Source organism: Oncorhynchus nerka, linkage group LG23 (genome assembly GCF_034236695.1).
Source record: "Oncorhynchus nerka isolate Pitt River linkage group LG23, Oner_Uvic_2.0, whole genome shotgun sequence".
Taxonomy (NCBI): domain Eukaryota; kingdom Metazoa; phylum Chordata; class Actinopteri; order Salmoniformes; family Salmonidae; genus Oncorhynchus; species Oncorhynchus nerka.
In genome coordinates this window covers 21,607,650-21,626,784 of record NC_088418.1, presented here as the reverse complement: position 1 = coordinate 21,626,784, position 19,135 = coordinate 21,607,650, and the positions used below count along the sequence as shown (strand labels likewise).

The following is a 19,135-nucleotide window of genomic DNA, read 5'->3' as shown; positions in this document are numbered from 1 at the left end:
AACATTTAGAAGTAAATTGCTTTCAAGTGTAACTTCATCAACTCATGTGCGCTGTACAACAGAGACTCACTGATTGATATGGAACGTGCTATTTACAAACCAACACGTGCGAGTGGCTCACCTGTTCTGGGAGAACTACGGTAAGCTTCATCATTTAAAATAATGTGACAGGTGAAATGAAGAACGCAATCTGCTTTATCTCCTAAGTTATTGCACTGCTGGTAATAACTTTAAAAAAGTATCTACAAATATTCACAATTATTGAAAATCTTCAAAGAAATAGTTTTGACGGTATTGACGATATTGAAAAACCATCCTGTGGCTTTTTCCAAGTACCCCAGTATACCGTATATACGTATACTGCCCAAGCCTAGAAGGAGCTTTCTTTATAAAAAATGTGCGCTGTCTCTTTAACCAGTAATGATGTCATTCACAAGGTAGTCAGTTCGCTGAGGCAATACTAGAAAGTCTTTGTGAGAGAGAATAAGTGAATGAATAAAGTTTTTGGTGGCAAACAGCTTTGAAATAAGTACATTTTGCATGATGGTTTGCATATTAACACAAACAAAGTACTAGGGTAGTTAATTGATATTAGCTTTAGCTGTCAGCTAGCAAGGAAAGCTACCGGTGTCTTCTTCCATTGTAAAGTTTTCTAGCCTGTATGGACATTGTTTTGTGAACAGTAATTAAAAACCCTCGAGTCTATTAGGTGTGTACTTGTGCATTTTGGACGGTGTTATGCATCAATGTACAGTACGCCTTTAAGATTTTGACATATGTTTAAGTGCAGCTGGCTGTGTTGGTGTTTATGCACTCATATGAAAGGGCAGAGTTCAGGATCATGTGAATATCTCTATAGTTCCCTGGTGTGAGGAAACATTATCCTCATGATGCAATGGATCTGTGATTACTGCACGTGACCAGACCTTTAGAGCAATAGACTCACTGACCGGGACAGAGTACACACACCCATATGAATGCATACATACAAGTACAGATAGTCCTCCATGCATTTGTAAGCAGCACTCTTACACCCACACACACACACACACACACACACACACACACACACGCATATATGTTTTGACAACAAGTGTTAATATAGATAACTGTCTTCTGTACAGCTGTTCTTGTCCTAAGAGCCTGTAAATTGAGTTGAACTCTATGACTGAGGAGTAAATCGGTACAGTAGAGTTGGCTCGTGGGACATGTTCCAAACAGATACTCCATTTCCACCTTGCCTCGGTTGAGTCCTTGACCCTTGTCCAGGTTGGGACGTGTCCAACTGTCCTCTGTGCGTCCCTGCATTCCACATCTGGAGTACACTATGGGGCCAAGGCTGGCCGTGTGGCCCCAGAGAGATTGTGTGTGTGTGTGTGTGCGTGCGTGTGTGTGCGTGAATGTTCCAATGAAATAATTGATTATTGAACCGGATTTGAGGATGTGCACACGCGCGCATGCTCACAGTTCAGGCATGGGCTATTCTGAGGATGTCAACACAACAGACTTCTCATCAGCTGTTTGCATTTCTTGTAAAGGACAATAAACACAAATCACAAGATCTACTTGTCCATCTCTGCAATGGCCGCCTATAACAGCCAGATACTCTCTTTCCTCTGTAACACAGAACTGAGAGGGAAGGGGAAAGGCAGAGAATTAGGTCAGGCATTCCGTTTTCTGAAAAGGGTGTCAGAATGCTATCCGACCTTACCAGGATCTCTGGCTTTCTTTTCTTTATTTTTCTTTCTGGGATTTTTTCTCTCCTAAATCCACACCGCGCCTAAGTCCATCCTGAAATACATTCTGGGGATGAAAAAATGCTTTCAGAGTAAACTTAAACGACTTAAACCAGCTATATAATATGTAGAAAAGATAATGGACCTATACACTGAGTGTACTAATATTGAGATGCACTCCTATTTGCCCTCAGAACAGCCTCAGTTCGTCGGGGCATGGACTTTACAAGACGTCAAAAGCGTTCCACAGGGTTCCTGGCACATGTTGATTCCAGTGCCTCACACAGTTGTGTCAAGTTGGCTGAATGTCCTTTGGTTGGTGGACCATTCTTGATACACACAGGAAACTACATATATATAGTTTACATTTTTTTTCTTCACATATATCTTTCAGAACTAACCATCACCAAAATAAAGGCTAGACAGTCAAGGATAATATTTCTTTTTAAAGAAACGATGAATTTAACAATAGATTTGATTGTTTATTATGTTTGAGCAAAAGCCCATTGTATTAGCCATGGCAAAATGCATAGGATCGCAGGAAATTCGCTTTAAAACGGCAATACTTTCTCTCAGCTGCATGGCAAAATATGTAGAATTGCAGGAAATGTGCTTTTAAAACTGCAACATTGTCTCTCAGCTCCATGGAGAAATGTATAGAAGTGTAGGAAATCGGCTTAAAAATGTCTCTACACCTCCAAGATGGGGCCTCTAAAATCGACTAGTCGATTAATTCTGCCACGCTGATGGGCCGAACGTGCTTCCTGCCACACCCCAGTCACGCCCACCACTTAAGCCCCTTTTTGATCAAATGAAATGTATTTATAAACCACTTTTTACGTCAGCAGATGTCACAAAAGTGCTTATACAGAAACCAGACAAAAAAAAGTATTTCTTTCTTTCTCTTTCCCTTCTTTCTCTACGTTTCTCTCTCTCTGGGCATTGGAGAGTGCAGAGAAAGTACAAGGAGAGTTATTTGGCTTGCCCTGCCTGCGAAGGATGGGCCCCATTTTTGACAGGCCCCAGCTGATTAATCTCACATTGGCTCGGTTAGTGTGTGTGTGTGTGTGTGTGTGTGTTCGCTACAGCTTAGCACTTATAAACTACGCGCAGTTCTATAAACTATGCACAGCAACCGGCCACTCATAGATTAAAGTGACTTTAAAACACAAAGATATTGGTTTTAGTTCAAGAGGGGTAATGAAATAACATATATATATATACTCGCCAAATAATTGATGTATTATTGTTAGAAAACAAATGGACTAGAACCGAATGGAATAGCCTCTTTTCATGTCATCTGACCATAGCAGCGGTTCCAATCTAAGTGCCAATGCTGTTTATCAAACTCCAGGTGGTGCTCTGGTCAGATGACATGAAAATAGAGATCTTTGGCCACGCACACCAGTGGTGCGTTTGGCGTTTAAAAATCGGAAGCTTATGTAGAAAAGTACCTCAATGTCCTCTATGCTGTATGGAGGTATGGTCTAAGATCCATTCCAATATGTTCTCCAATCTCATAAAGATGTTTTGATAAAGGCTCAGTGATGTTATCCTCGCAAGGGGAGAGTCCCGGAGTATTGACAACAGGGGTGCCAATAACTTTGACCCCTATCGTTTGAGAGTTTTTCTATTACTTGGGCAATTTTACGAGTATAAAATATAATTTCCCCAAATTTGTATAGCGTACAATATAGCTCAGTATTTTGTATTATTTATTTTATACAGTCTTTTTTCCTCATCTTTAGTAAGGGTGTCAGTAATTATGGACCTGATTGTATTTAATGTTCCAAGCCAGCAACTTATCTGTGTCAGAGTGAGTCGTCATTTGCATACCCCCCATGGCACTTGTTTACCCTACACCGCATGCTTTTCCTGATTTACACCCATAGATTAATATAGCTCCACCCATTTCCATAATATGCAAACAGAAGGCTATGATTCAAGAGTGAGGTTTGGCAAACTCTCTCTGGGGGTTGGTTTTGGCTTGGCTACTCTGGTGAGGCGTCGCTAACTGACTCACTGACTTTGGCTCCTCTGGGAAAGTCTTATATGAGGGAAAACTGATAGTTGTATATTAGAGTGAAATTGCTTTGCCAGAAACATCCAGGTATACTGTTACTTTAAGTTAGCATCCAGACAGAGGCCCATTTGTTTTTTAAAATGTAGTTTTGGCTGGAATGAGTGGAAAGGAGGATATGGTATAGGCTACCTACATTTAAAACCATGCCTTCTTATCCATCAGCCTTACGATGGCATGACTAGCTCCCACTTGTCATCCCACACGGAAGACAGGTGTTTATAGTAACGACCACAGTCAAGCTGCTTAAGACACAGGCTGCATTATCTGTGTGGTTCAAGTTCCATCCAGCCAAGGTTTTGTTGTTATAGTTTGGTCCGGTTAGGTATTTAAGGACTACAGTTCTGTTCTCTACTGTGTTTATATTGTTATACTGTATACTGTTAGGCCATACATACATTTGTCCATTGCTGGCCATCTGTGTCAGCCTGAAATATTGTTAAGCATGGCATTATCAGTGTGCGCAACCATCCATGTAGGAATGGAAATTACAGTATACTTGAATGCCAGGGTTTCCACACTGAGAGGCATTTCCCAATCTCCCCTTTCACTGTTAACCCTGCTAACTACCATCTTTGCCGAAACAAATGAGGCAGGTATAATGTTGTTGACTTAGCTTATAAGATGTGCTGCTCTCTCCTTTCACTGCTCTCCTAACTCACACACACACACAGATACACACCCAGCACGCACACCCCCGCAGTCACACACAGACACACGGTGAACCGCCCGCACAATGCTACGGAAAGCGCCAGGGAGAAACAGCTTGCAAAAGAAGTGACAGACGACCCAGGGATTGAAGTATCGCTGCTAGTCGACCTCCCCCACAGACCGCAATATGAGGCTTGACTGACCCTGAACGGGAGGTTGGAACGTTATTAGCCGTTTACCGCCGAGTGAACTCTTAAATCCTTCCTGCTGTCCTCCTGTTTGTGTAAAATGAAGGGCACGGGAGGCCTGGGCCACTGACCGTTTGAACCCTACCAGTCCACAGCTGACCTTATCTGGCCAGCCTGTGCCGGTGCATATTTATCCCTCTCTGAGAGGCATGTCAACAGCCCTTTGCTACCTTAGCGTAAGGAATAGCATGACAATCTTATGCAAGGCAACACCAAACAGCCAAGCACTGCTATAAAAGTGTACCGTTAGTGTGTGCGAAACCAACATTTGATATCGGAGACAGCTCTGGACGACATCGACTACAGTTTGTTGGAATTATCAGGGCTTCACAATGCACTGCTGACCCCTGACGCTAAGCTGTGGGTAGAGATCAGGGTTTGAGTTGTTGTCTAAGTCTGTAGATGCTTGCTGCTGAATTCATGTTTGCAACTTTTCAGGTATTTCCCTACGGGTGTAAAATGTGGCTCTGAAATTCCTTCAAATGTACACTCACTTACTGAATGTTTCAAATCAAAAACACTTAAAAGGTACGTAGTTATGAAAACCCCTTTTGCCTCTTGTCCATGAAAAGCTTAAAGTGGTAGTTCGAGAGATTAGGAGCTGCTAAGCTAGTTACGAATGGCTCGCAAAACTACCGCTAAATTCCTTCGCACTGGAAGCAGAGACATAAAAATGGTATCCACGAGTTCAGCTGACTAGAGAAGTATTCAGACTCCTTGATTATTTTTCCGACATTTGGGTTGGATATGATTTGGAAAGGCACACATTTGTCTATATAATGTCCCACAGTTAACAGTGCCTCTCAGAGCAAAAACCAAGCCATGAGGTCGAAGGAATTGTCCGTAGAGCTCTGAGACAGGATTGTGTCGAGGCACAAGTTTGGAACCACCAAGACTCTTCCTAGAACTGGCAGCCTGGCCAAACTGAGCAATTGGGGGATAAGGCCTTGGTCAGGGAGGTGACCAAGAACCCGATGGTGACTCTGACAGAGCTCCAGAGTTTGTCTGTGGAGATGGGAGAACCTTCCAGAAGGACAACCATCTCTGCAGGACTCCATCAATCAGGCCTTTATGGTAGAGTGGCCAGACTGAAGCCACTCCTCAGTAAAAGGAAAATGACAGCCCACTTGGAGTTTTCCAAAAGGCACCTAAAGGACTCTGACCATGAGAATCAAGATTTTCTGGTCTGATGAAACTAAGATTGAACTCGTTGGCCTGAATGCCAAGCATCACATATGGAGGAAACCTGCCACCATCCCTACGGTGAAGCATGGTGGTGGCAGAATCTTGCTGTGGGGATGTTTTTCAGCCGCAGAGACTGGGAGACTAGTCAGGATCGAGGTAAAGATGATTGGAGCAAAGTGCAGAGAGATCTTTGATGAAAACATGCTCCAGAGCGCTCAGGACCTCAGACAGGAGTGAATGTTCCCCTTCCAACAGGACAACAACCCTAAGCACACAGCCAAGACAACGCAGGAGTGGCTTCGGGACAAGTTTTTGAATGTCATTGAGTGGCCCAGCCAGAGCCTGGACCTGAACCCAATTGAACATATCTGGAGAGATCTGAAAATAGCTATGCAGCGATGCTCCCCATCCAACCCGACAAAGCTTGAGAGGACCTGCTGATCTGCACACCAAATACAGGTGTGCCAAGCTTGTAAGCGTCAAACCCAAGAAGACTCGAGGCTGTAATCGCTGACAAAGGTGCTTCAACAAAGTTCTGAGAAAAGGGTCTGAATACTTATGTAAATGTGATATTTTAAAATCCATTTTAGATTAAGGCTGTAACGTAACAAAATGTGGAAAAATTCAAGGGGTCTGAATAATTTCCCAATGGCGTCATTGCCAAAATCCTGAACTATCCTTTTAAAGAGCTTTCGGAGCCTCTAAAGATGGGAGGCAGTACAGGTTTATGGGTTGACAAGCAATTGACTGCTTATTCCAGGTATTAAATGTATAGTGTGTTAGTTGCCTTTGCTAATATAAACAGTACCCCTCAAGGGAGTAACAGACATGAGTGCCAACAGTGTTTTCTGATTTCAATGCACCCACAATGAATTCAGGTGACTCTGCCCAGAGTGGGAGAAAACATGCTTTGGTGATGACATTTCACTTCCTTATGTTTCTAAATACATTTTACCAAGACATTTCTAATGTTCTGAATTGTTCAGTGGGCTCTTTCTCTAACCAATCATTAACATTATATTAAAAAAAAGTAGGATTTCTTAATCTAATGCACCCGATAATATGCACCGAGCTCTGTTCAGAGCAGTGCAGCTTTATCACCAAAACTTTTTAGGATTTTACATTTTGTGTTCGTCGTCTTCAAAGTTGTTTCCGCGGGTCGCAAATAGTTAAATTAGCATGAAATGAGCCGTATGAAATGTAAAAGGCTTTGAAAATAAAAAAAGCTCATTGACATTTAACAGATGTTTTTTTTGTGAGAAAACTATGAAAAAGAACAGGAACTTTGCGTTAATATGAACATCATATATTACAATATGAAAATACCACATCATGTCGCAAAATGTATATCTATTCTACCTTTTATTGTTTTATGTCCTCCGTATTTGAGAAGAAAGATGACAAGTTCAATGGTAAGCCTGTCCTGTAGCCTTAATTCTTTCCCAGCATCCAGCCTAGTTGACGTGATGCCATTTTCATGACCACTTTTTTTTTCTCTGGCCTCCATTGATTTAGTCGCCCTACTTCTGGCCATCCTACAAATCAAATCAAATTGGATTTGTCACATACACGTGTTTATCAGATGTTATTGCGGGTGTAGTGAAATGCTTGTGTTTCTAGCTCCAGAGGTGCAGTAATATCTAACAAGTAATATCTAACAACAATCTAAAGGGATGGAATTAAGAATATATAAATATTTGGATGAGCAATGTCAGAGCGGCATAGACTAAGATACAGCAGAATAGGAAAGAATACAGTATATACATGTGAGATGAGTAATGCAAAATATGTAAACATTATTCAATTGACTAGTGTTCCAAGTGGCCAGTTATTTCAAGTCTATATATATATAGGGCAGCAGTCTCTAATGTGCTAGCAGCCTCTTGTTCCCAGCTGTACTGACCTTGCCTTCTGGATGGTAGCGGTTGTGAACAGGCAGTGGCTCGTGTGGTTGTTGTCCTTGATGAGGGTAGAAACTCCAATCAGTTCGGAACGGATTATGATAGGGACATGAGGTTTGGACCATTGATTTTCTTAGATGATTCTTACATGATTCTTTACACAATTTAAGATATTATTTTACCCATTGGTCAAGAGATGCATTTAAAAAAAATGAATGGTCTCTCAATAGTAAGGGAGAGCCCCTTCAAACTTTCATACAGGTCATTACATTTCTGACACTATTGCCGTGCAAAGTCTTGTTGAACAGTTGATTAATTGGCCAAGAATCCATCTGAAGCCAGCTGGATCATTGACGAAGTTGGCAAAGCCAAAGCCAGGATCAAAAGGCAAAAGAGTTTGTTACACGTGTAAAACCTTAATGAAGCGTAGACATTGGAATTGTTCCATTATCTTCTGAATAGGTAGGAGTGGACTCACTTTCTGTGGCTGCCACGTCAAGTGGCATCCCAAGAGCGCCCGTGACCTTCTTGGCAGTGAATATAAATGAATGTCATCAGATGTGCAAAGCCATAATGGCCAAAAACAAAAAGGGGCCATTGAATAATGAGAGTATATAAGTGTACTCTATTGTCCTGACTAAATTGCATTATGTTGGTACATTTGCCAAATCAGATACTGATGATAAAATGTATATCTGCATATACGTTCATACTCAGTCTGAACCTATTGAAGATATCAAGCCATGGTATAGACGGCCACTGTATCCATGTTGATATGTGAGGTACATTCAGAATTTCAAAAAATGGGTTATTCAAAGTTGAAAGGGTATTTATTGAGTTGCACAAGCACCGTAATTGTTCTTATGTAAGTTAATTTGTTAAAATAATAAATGTTTGCAGCTCTCAATGATCCAGTAGTGGCAGGGAAGATATATTATTATAGTAGCAGCGAGCAGTGGACTGAGAGACGATTGGGGAATATAATATATAACGTAAATCCTGTATAAATCCTTTGCAGGCTGCACCATCCACTTAATTACTGAACAAATGTACCTAAGACGAGCAATAGGCTAAGCGTTAGGTTAGACACCTCCATTTGGCTGGAGGATTAAGATGGAAAGCCTTTTTGAGGAAAGCTGGCCACATGAAATTCACTGTAGAGGTTTGCTTTGACCAGCAGACCCCCCCCCCTTCAAACCCCACCCTTTGCAGCTCCCTCTGATTGCCACCCCTCCTGAACCTTCAACTACTTGTTGCCTGTCCCACACACGGATCACCGACATCAAGTTTCTTCAACTAACTCTTGTCCTTATTGAATGTATAGTGCGTCTGGAGGACACTTGACCTTTCATACCTCAGGCGTATTGAGCTGTTTGATCGTGTGGATTTGTTTCCCAACAGTTGTCGTTCTATGTGTCTCTGAGGCCACTAATCCTTTTGCTAGAGAGAACTACTTGACATATCTGTGAGATATGTTAGTACAGTAGACCAGAATAAAAGGCAGAAGGGAGGGAGGGTTTTATTTTCCCCTGTTCTAGTGCAGTGTCTATGACTCCACAGGTGCAGATATCAGGTTTTGGTGGTTGGAAATGGGGAGGAGGGAGTGGGATAGGTTTAGTGGGAGCTTTGCTGCCTGTATGGGCATAAGGTCATTGACATGTTTGCGTAGCACACAAATGCACAGCACAAGGAGCTATCTTTGGCCATGACCATGGGTCACCTTGTCTGCTCTACACTAGCACCATGCATACGTGCTACAGATATTTTCATGTGAATATTGCCCATGAATGACAGCAGGCACTGCTGTCTGTTTAAGGAATTAGGAGCCTGCCAACGTGAGGTTATCACGTTATCATCGAACCATATGAATAAATGTGCGAGGATCCCCCTGACGGCACAGTGAGCAGTTTGGTGAATGTCTAGCGTTCATCTTGAATAGTTTTCTCATTTGATGGAAAAAGAGCATTCTTTATATTTTGAACATCGTGTGACAAAATGTGAAGTCACTGGGCTATATGGAACAGTTAGCATGTTGTATGTGCAGTGTAGTGTGGTGCAGGAATGTGTTAGCGAATAGCTAGCGGTTGTTGTTGGTGAGAAACAGCTTGATGTGTGTTTTCAGAGGGAGAAGAGTGGGAGAGGGTGCAGTTCAAAGTGAATGTTGTTTGACTGTAGTGGAGCATCTGTCAGAGACAATGAGAGGACAGGCGCCGGAGGATGGAGCAGTAGTGACACAGATCCCTCACTCATGCCTCTCAGGTGGGAGAGTCAGAGTGTATCGCCACTCCCTGCCCATCTGTCACTATTGGCGCTGTTAGCATTACTTACTCTCTCTTTCTCTCCCAGGGATTTTGCTTCCATTGAAATCCTTGGGCAGGCCGCCTGAGCGATTAAAAAGAAGGTTTTATGTTTTTTCAGGTCGTTTAAGTCCAAACTTAATTTTATTTTAATCCTCCATGGAGAAATTTGAGAAAGTGTTTTCTAAAATTCAGCCAGGCCAAACAAGCCCCTTGCCACGGACACCACTGAAGACCCTGTTTGATCCAGAAAAAAAAAACTGTTTCCCTGTACACTCACCTCTTCTCTCAGTTGGGACAATGGAGGAAGCAAGCTACAGTATTTTTTCAGTAGAACTGACTTAGGATGCATTTAGCATACAGTGGGAGTGATGCCAGTCTTTGGGTTGCCTGAATCTCCAACTGTATGATTCACCACATGGCTCACTGTAATCCCAGTGGATATTTTTGGACCGGATGCATTCTGAACCTTGACTCTACACTTGAGAGAAATTCATTTTTCAGATGGGCATTTTAAGTCTATACTTTACTGGAAAGACACTTACACAGATGTATTTTTTAAACTGCTGCATTACAATGCTTAAAGACTGTGACATTTAAACCAAAGCTATGGGGATATATCCACACAAATACATACTTCAGTGGCATTTAAATGTAATTGTCATTTCTATTCCAGGTTGTGACATTTTAACAAGAAATTTCACCTGGAAATCAAGTGGATCCAATTGTTTCTGGTAAGTTACATTTTTTTTTCTAGACAGGAAATAATTATTTAAGAGGTTCTCTTATTTAAGAGAGATATAGTGCCTAAAGTATTCAGACCCATTGACTTTTTCCACATTTTGTTACGTTACAGCCTTATTCTAAAATGTATTAAATTGTTTTCCTCATCAATCTACACACAATACCCCATAATGAAAAAGCAAAACCAGGTTTTTAGAAATTTGTGCAAATGTATAAAATAAAATGAAATATCACATTTATGTAAGTACTCAGTCCTTTGTTGAAGCACCTTTGGCAGCGATTACAGCATTGAGTTTTCTTGGGTATGACGTCACAAACTTGACACACCTGTATTTGGGGAGTTTCTCACATTCTTCTATGCAAATACTCTCAAGCTCTGTCAGGTTGGATGGGGAGCGTTGCTGCACAGCTATTTTCAGGTTTCTCCAGAGATGTTTGATCGGGTTCAATCCCAGGCTCTGGCTGGGCCACTCAAGGACATTCAGAGACTAGTCCCGAAGCCACTCCTGCGTTGTCTTGGCTGTGTGCTTAGGGTTGTTGTCCTGTTGGAAGGTAAGTCTGAGGTCCTGAGTGCTCTGGAGCAGATTTTCATCAAGGATCTCTCTGTACTTTGCTCCATTCATCTTTGCCTCGATCCTAATTAGTCTCCCAGTCCCTGCTGCTGAAAAACATCCCCACAGCAAGATGCTGCCACCACCATGCTTCACTGTAGGGATTGTGCCAGGTTTCTCCAGACATGATTCTTGGCATTCATACTACAGCCATCTGTAAATAGCCCACCCAACTACCTCATCCCCATATTATAATTTTTTTTGCTCCTTTGTAGCCCAGTATCTCTACTTGCACATTGTCTTCTGCACATCTATCACTTCAGTGTTAATGCTAAATTGTAATTAATTCACCACTATGGCCTATTTATTGCCTTACCTCCCTAGTCTTACTACATTTGCACACACTGTATATACATTTTTCTATTGTGTTATTGACTGTATGTTTGTTTATTCCATGTGTAACTCAGTGTTGTTTGTGTCACACTGCTTTGCTTTATCTTGGCCAGGTCGCAGTTGTAAATGATAACTTGTTCTCAACTGGCCTACCTGGTTAAATAAAGGTCAAATAATACAAATACAATTGGTGGAGTGCTGCAGAGATCGTTGTCCTTCTGGAAGGTTCTCCCATCTCTACAGAGGAAATCTACAGCTCTGTCAGAGTGACCATCAGGTTCTTGGTCACCTCCCTGACCAAGGCTCTTCTCTGCTAATTGCTCAGTTTGGCCGGGCGGCCAGTTCTAGGAAGAGTCTTGGTGGTTCCTAACATCTTCTATTTAAGAATGATAGAGGTCACTGTGTCCCTGGGGACCTTCAATGGTGCATACATGTTTTTGTACCCTTCCCCAGATCTCTGCCTCGACACAATCCTGTCTCAGAGCTCTACGGACAATTCCTTCGACCTCATGGCTTGGTTCTTGATCTAACATGCCCTGTCAACTGTGGGACATTGTATAGACAGGTGTGTGCCTTTCAAATCATGACCAATCAATTGAATTTACCACAGGAGGACTCCAATCAAGTTGTAGAAACATCTCAAGGATGATCAATGGAAACAGGGTGCACCTGAGCTCAATTTCATGTCTCATAGCAAAGTGGTTGAATACTTATGTAAATAAGGTATCTGCTTTTTATGTTTTATAGATTTGCAAACATTTCTAAAAACCTGTTTTTGCTTTTTCATCATGGTGTATTGTGTGTAGATTGCCGAGGATTTTTATTTATTTAATCCATTTTAGAATAAGGCTGTATTGTAACAAAATGTGGAAGGTCTGAATATTTTCCTAAAGCACTGTATATTGGTAATACACCTGTAATATACGTTTTGGTTGCAGCGTACTGAAAGTATTATTGCCATATGAAATTTAGTTGATCTGTGCATGCAGAGCAAGTGGTTACAATGATGAAAGTTCTGAGTAGTGTAGGATCAACAGTGCAATGGTATAATGTTAGGTTGCAGAGCAGGATCAACAGTGCAATGCTATAATGTTAGGTTGCAGAGCAGGCTCAATAGTGCAATGCTATAATGTTAGGTTGCAGTGTCAGATCAACAGTGCAATGCTATAATGTTAGGTTGCAGAGCAGGCTCAATAGTGCAATGCTATAATGTTAGGTTGCAGAGCAGGATCAATAGTGCAATGCTATAATGTTAGGTTGCAGTGTCAGATCAACAGTGCAATGCTATAATGTTAGGTTGCAGAGCAGGCTCAATAGTGCAATGCTATAATGCTATAATGTTAGGTTGGAGTGAGGCAAGGCAGTGGGTGCTGTTGACTAGTATTGTGGTTTTATTTGTCAGCTCCGTCATTGAACAGAGGGAAGTGGTTGGCTTGTCTGCCTCTCCCCACAGTCAGCAGTCCAGGAAATACCTCAACAAAAGTATTAGAGCAGTAAAGAAATATGGGTCAACCAGAGAGCACCAGATGAAGAGTAAACTGTTGGTTGGTAGATGGAGTGCTTACGGTGTAGCGTTGAGTCATTTTATTCTTTGTTATGATAGCTTCACTTTCACGGCTCTATTTTTATTGTAACCTGAGCTGATTGGCTGGGATGGTCCGGGGTCACGGTTAGTTCAAGATCATTTTTGTTGAGGTTAACGTCTGGAGATGGGGCCTAGTAAACCACAAAGTGGTGATGGAAGGACAATGACTACTTTGTTTAGTCTACAAACCCATGGGAGGTATGGCGTCAATTGCACCTAATCTGCTATGTCATATTGACACAGTACACACTGTGCTTTAACATAAAGCACAATGACAGATGACAACTATGCTTCTCCTCTGCTTACAACCAAGTTACATGTTTTCACTTTCTTTTGGTTGCGGAGTAGGCCGTGTGACATGGGTCATAAAGAAGTTGGTTGAGTCCGTGAACCCACGGTTTGCCTAAGACACTGCAGTCGTCCGAGTTCAAACGTAACTTTTGTTACCGCTGCAACTTCCTGTTGCCACTAGACTAGCCCAGAAAAAGACGAACAACGGCAGCCTTTTAAGTGAAATGAAAGCTTGTGTCTGCTGGGAAATATCAGAAACAGTTGTTTTATTAAATGGATTGTGCCATGGAGCCATTATCAAGTCTCTTTCATTATATTTATAATGTCATGCAGACTAGATAGTATAATGCACATATGATCTTCTATTCTGTTAATCTCATATGGTCTCAGGCTGAAATGGTATCTTTTTGATTGGACTTAAGTGTCAATGTTAAAGTCAATGTGTGAAACTCATTCCATTATGGAAGTGGGGGCATAATGGGCAAGCAATACCCACCCTACCATGGGACTAGCTAGGGTTGCCCTGACACCACATCACCCGTCCTTTGAGGCTCTCTACATAAGGGGCTTATGAGCTCTGGAACAGCTGCTGGTGCCTGGTTGTCATGGCGAGTGCCCTCCCCCAGAGCCTGGTATCCTTTCCGGCGGGGTAGTTGTTTGTTTTTCCACGTCAAAAGGAAGTTGTTCACTTCCATTCAGCCCTTTCCCCCTCTTTGAGAACATCCATAAGTTAAACTGAAGCTACAGCTATTTTTTTGTAATATATATATTTTTTAACGAGGCAAGTCAGCTAAGAACAAATTCTAGGAACAGTGGGTTAACTGCCTTGTTCAGGGGCTGAACGACAGATTTTTACCTTGTCAGCTCAGGGATTCGATCCACCAACCTTTCGGTTACTGGCCCAACACTCTAACCTCTAGGCTACCTACCGCATTATATAGGCTAACAATTACATGAGAATTTCTGCTACAACAGCATGTTTTTCTTGAATTGCAAATACTTAAAAGCTCTGGGGTCAGAATGAAGTATAACACATTATTTTGGAGCCAGGCCCTCACCACTCATGCCCCCACACCTCATTTATTTTGAGGGGCCTTCAACCACTCATTGCTGACACTATACCGCTCTGTCTGGTAGAAACGCCCATGCTAGCTCACGAGATTGACAGCCATTAAAACCACAAAGAGGACAACAGCCTACCTGTTGGTTGATTATTGTAGCCTACTCCTTCTCATTTCGCCAACTTAATTCCATAATTGTAATTATATTTTGCATTGATTAGAAATCTCCCACTTTACTTGCTACACATAGAGCCTCTGACTGTAGTGCAGCTATGACTGACCGACAATAACAATACTTGTGTGTAAGTGTAACTGGTGTGAAATGCCTAGCTAGTTAGCGGTGCTCGCTAAAAGCGTGTCAATCGGTGACGTCGCTCGCTCTGAGACCTTGAAGTAGTTGTTTCCCTTGCTCTGCAAAAGACACGTTTTTTTGTGGAGCGATAGGTAACGATGCTTCATGGGAGGCAGTTGTTGTGTTCACAGAGTCCCTGGTTCGAGCCCAGGTTGGGGTGAGGAGAGGGACGAAAGCAACACTGTTACATAGGCTACCGGTGCATATTTTTTTATGGGGCGCACTCATAAAAACTTGTCATTGTTAAAATAGGCCTATCTTTTTATTTTTGTTAATGAATACTCTCCCAAATTATCGAATAAAGGTCTTCTGCTGTCAATTTCCAACTGCATTATATCCTGACTGCTTTCAGATAGGCTGTAGCCCTACAAGCAACCGGGGTTGAATAGGCATTTTAAATAGGCATACAAGCATGTACAGTTCATTCCCTTGACTTTTTCCACATTTTCATTTACATCATTTAAGTCATTTAGCAGACGCTCTTATCCAGATCCATTTTGTTACGGTACAACCTTATTCTAAAATGTATTAAATTGTTTTTTCCCCTCATCAATCTACACACATAATGACAAAGCAAAAACAGGTTTTTAGAAGTTTCAGCAAATGTATAAAAAAAATTATGAAAATATCACATTTATATAAGTATTCAGACCCTTTACTCACTACTTTGTTGATGCACCTTTGGCAGCGATTACAGCATTGAGTCTTCTTGGGTATGACGATACAAGCTTGGCACACCTGTATTTTGGGAGTTTCTCCCATTCTTCTCTGTAGATGCTCTGTCAGGTTGGATGGGGAGCATCGCTGCAGAGCTATTTTCAGGTCTCTCCGGAGATGTTCGATCGGGTTCAAGTCCTGGCTCTGGCTTGGCCACTCAAGAACATTCAGAGACTTGTCCTGAAGCCACTCCTGCGTTGTCTTGGCTGTGTGCTTAGGGTCTTTGTCCTGTTGGAAGGTGAACCTTCGCCCCAGTTTGAGGTCCTGAGCACTCTGGAGCAGGTTTACATCAAGGATCTCTCCGTTCATCTTTCTTTCGATCCTGACTAGTCTCCCAGTCCCTGCCGCTGAAAAACATCCCCGCAGCATGATGCTGCCACCACCATACTTCACCGTAGGGATGTTACCAGGTTTCCTCCAGATGTGACACTTGGCATTCAGGCCATAAAGTTCAATCTTGCTTTCATCAGACCAGAGAATCTTGTTTATCATGGTCTAAGAGTTCTTTAGGTGCCTTTTGTCAAACTCCAAGTTGGTTGTCATGTGCCTTTAACTGAGCAGTGGCTTCCGTCTGGCCACTCTACCATAAAGGCCTGATTGTTGGAGTGCTCTAGAGATGGTTGTCCTTCAGGAAGGTTCCTCCATCTCCACAGAGGATGAAGACAGCTTGTCTGTCTGTCGAAATTAGCTCCTAGAGTGTGCAGCTCTCCTTTTCTTTTCTAAGTGTTCTACTCAGATGATCTTATCCAGAGTAATTAGGGTTAAGTGCCCTGCTCAAGGGCACATCGGCAGATTTCTTTTAGCTAGACATCTCAGGATTTTAACCATCAACCTTATGGTTACTGTCCCAACGCTCCTAAACATTAGTCCCTCCCCATCCATCATCCAACGGTAATTCCTGACAATGTGGAGCATTTCCAAAAGGTCATTATTAATATATCTTTGAAAGATGAGTAGTTCCAGTCATACAACATAAACAATAGCGCTATTTTGTTCGGCTGACAAAGTAAAAAAAATAAAAAATTGCCTTCTGCCGGTTAACAAAATAATGTAGTGTACCTCAAAGACATGCTGGCGGAAACTAACCTGCTTTGTTATGCTAATCAAGACTATGGTCTCGTCTCGTGGTTGTTGGTGAGTTTATATATATTTATTTATTTATAAAACAATACTTATTAACCATAAATCACTTTTTTGTTGCACAATTGCATACATTGAATTTGTCATATTTTTCACAATCCAACAATTCTGCCTAATGTTCAATAAGAACCCACGCCAACAAAGTTGCTCTGCATAAAAACACGTCTCACTCTGGATGGATGTATGGGAACGTTTTTTTCTCGCTCTCTCTTTCATTCCCCTCCGGCGGTGTCCGTTGAAGTAAAAAAAAACGACACAAAAAAAAAACAGGTGCAGGTGGGAGGGAGTGACATGAACTTGAGACCCCGCTTAAAGAGTCGGGCGACCACGCTATACAATCAGTCTAGTCTTGTCTTTGAACAGAATAAAAGGAACTGTTTGGAGAGTGGGACCTGGTTGGACCACTCTGCTTTCAGTGTCCCTACTCCCGATTGCGATGTGTGTTTTCCTTTTGACTTTGTGTGGGCTCAGCCTTATAGGATTAGAGATAAGGATATCATAGCATGGATAAGTACGTATTGTGTGTTGCTGAGGACAAAAGAGGGTCCGTTGCTGTTTAACAGTGAATCTTTATAAGTAACACCCTCTGTAGATAAGTAATACAGTAAGTCTGGAAATAATCGGGGAAGAACTGCGTAATTTAACCCTGAGACGTAAGAACACGCTGGCTCACTCGCTGTGTGTGTGTGTGTGTGTGTGTGTGTGTGCGTGTGTGTGTAAGGGATTGAGGGCTCGGCGAAACACTTTGTTCCTTGCTTGAGTAATAATGAAAAGTGCAGTGATGGTGCAAAGAGCTGGTCTTGATTTCAAACGCTTGATTCCACCAAGAAAAGACAGGGTCACTTTGGGCTATTTTGTACAGCTAGGATATCCATAATTAGCGTGTTTGTTGCGTCCAAACGGCAATAAACAGAGTCACAATGCTTTGTATACAGTGTACACCGCTGTAATCAAGACCAGACTAGTAACCCAAGTTAAAGAGAAGGCAGGGGGGGTAAATAAAGGAAAAGAGGGAGGGGGAGGGCAGAGATAAGGGGACGTATGTGGCAACTGGAGGCTAGCGGTGGGCATCGTTAGCTAGCTAGTTTAGAGAGGGCATTCCGTGTCTTTTGTTGACAGCCACAAGTATTCCGCTTCCTCAGCCTCCCTCCAACACGCTCACCACACAAATGAGCTGTGGAACCCTCCAGTAAACAGGGTTGCTGTAGTTCACAGCGCCGCAAGAAGAATAGAGGGAAGCGCTTTAATTCACACACAGAGGGAGGAAGGAGAGAGAGAGGCCGCGCTAACACACAGGGTCACTCACACATCCAGTAACCCGTATGGTATGCACACAGAGGTCCGTCGGTTAATAGTTTCTGTTTGGAGTTGTTACGAGCATGTGGGACAGGTTTTCTGTATATCCAGGCAAAGCCATGGGAGGGAACGACTCATTTGGCACAGTGGATAACACAGGCAGATGAACACATAAAAGCACACACAAGACACAGCATCCTATTTTCCCTAACCGTAAGCCTAACCCTTGCCCTAACCCAAACATTAACCCCTAAACCTAACCCTTAACTCCAATACTAATTGTAACCCTAACCCTAAAATAGGGTTACAACTCTAACCCTTTTTTTCTCATGGAGACCTGGGAAATGTCCCCCACTTCCTTGTCTTCCTTGTTTTACTATCTATTTGTGGACTTTTGTACACACACACACACACACACACATACACACACACACACACACACACACACAATCCTTGAGGGGACCAAACAAAAACCTATTTCCCCAACCGTCAAGGAGAGAAAAGCTGCTTTCTCCAACCTCTAATTGTTTTCTTACTGGATGGGATTAGCACCACTTCTTCTGTTTCTTCACAGTGGACCTTCTGCACTTTGGGCCAATTTGGCAACTTTTTTTACCGTCACCTTTATTTAGTTTGAGTTTTTTTGTAGATAGATGTATTTCCCCCCCCCCCCCCCCCGTCTTTGCTACCTGAGGAGTAGGAGAAGGACAAAACGCGTTGCAGCTCGACTCCTCCGCCGAGGTGATAGCCATAAGGTAGACGGTTGCTTGCCCTGAGTTTTTTTCTTTTTTTGCTTGTTGTGTTTTTCCATTTCCCTTCTTTTTCTCTTTTCTCCTCTCCTCTACTTACTCACCTTCCTTCCCACTTGCTCCACTCAGCCACACAGACATGTGCAGACATGTACAGA

At 42.3% G+C, this 19,135-nt stretch overlaps 1 protein-coding gene across 2 annotated transcripts in view; it reads left to right on the top strand.

Annotated features, from left to right (window-relative positions):
- LOC115106454 (thyroid hormone receptor alpha-like) overlaps positions 1-19,135 on the top strand; it is a 159,142-nt gene that overhangs the window by 18,596 nt on the left and 121,411 nt on the right. The window contains exon 2 of one of the 2 annotated variants that reach the window (XM_029629217.2): positions 10,775-10,832. The exons of the other annotated variant lie outside the window; for it this stretch is intronic. The gene's annotated coding sequence lies outside the window, so the exon portion shown is untranslated. The remainder of the gene's footprint in view (positions 1-10,774; positions 10,833-19,135) is intronic. 2 annotated transcript variants of the gene reach the window in all.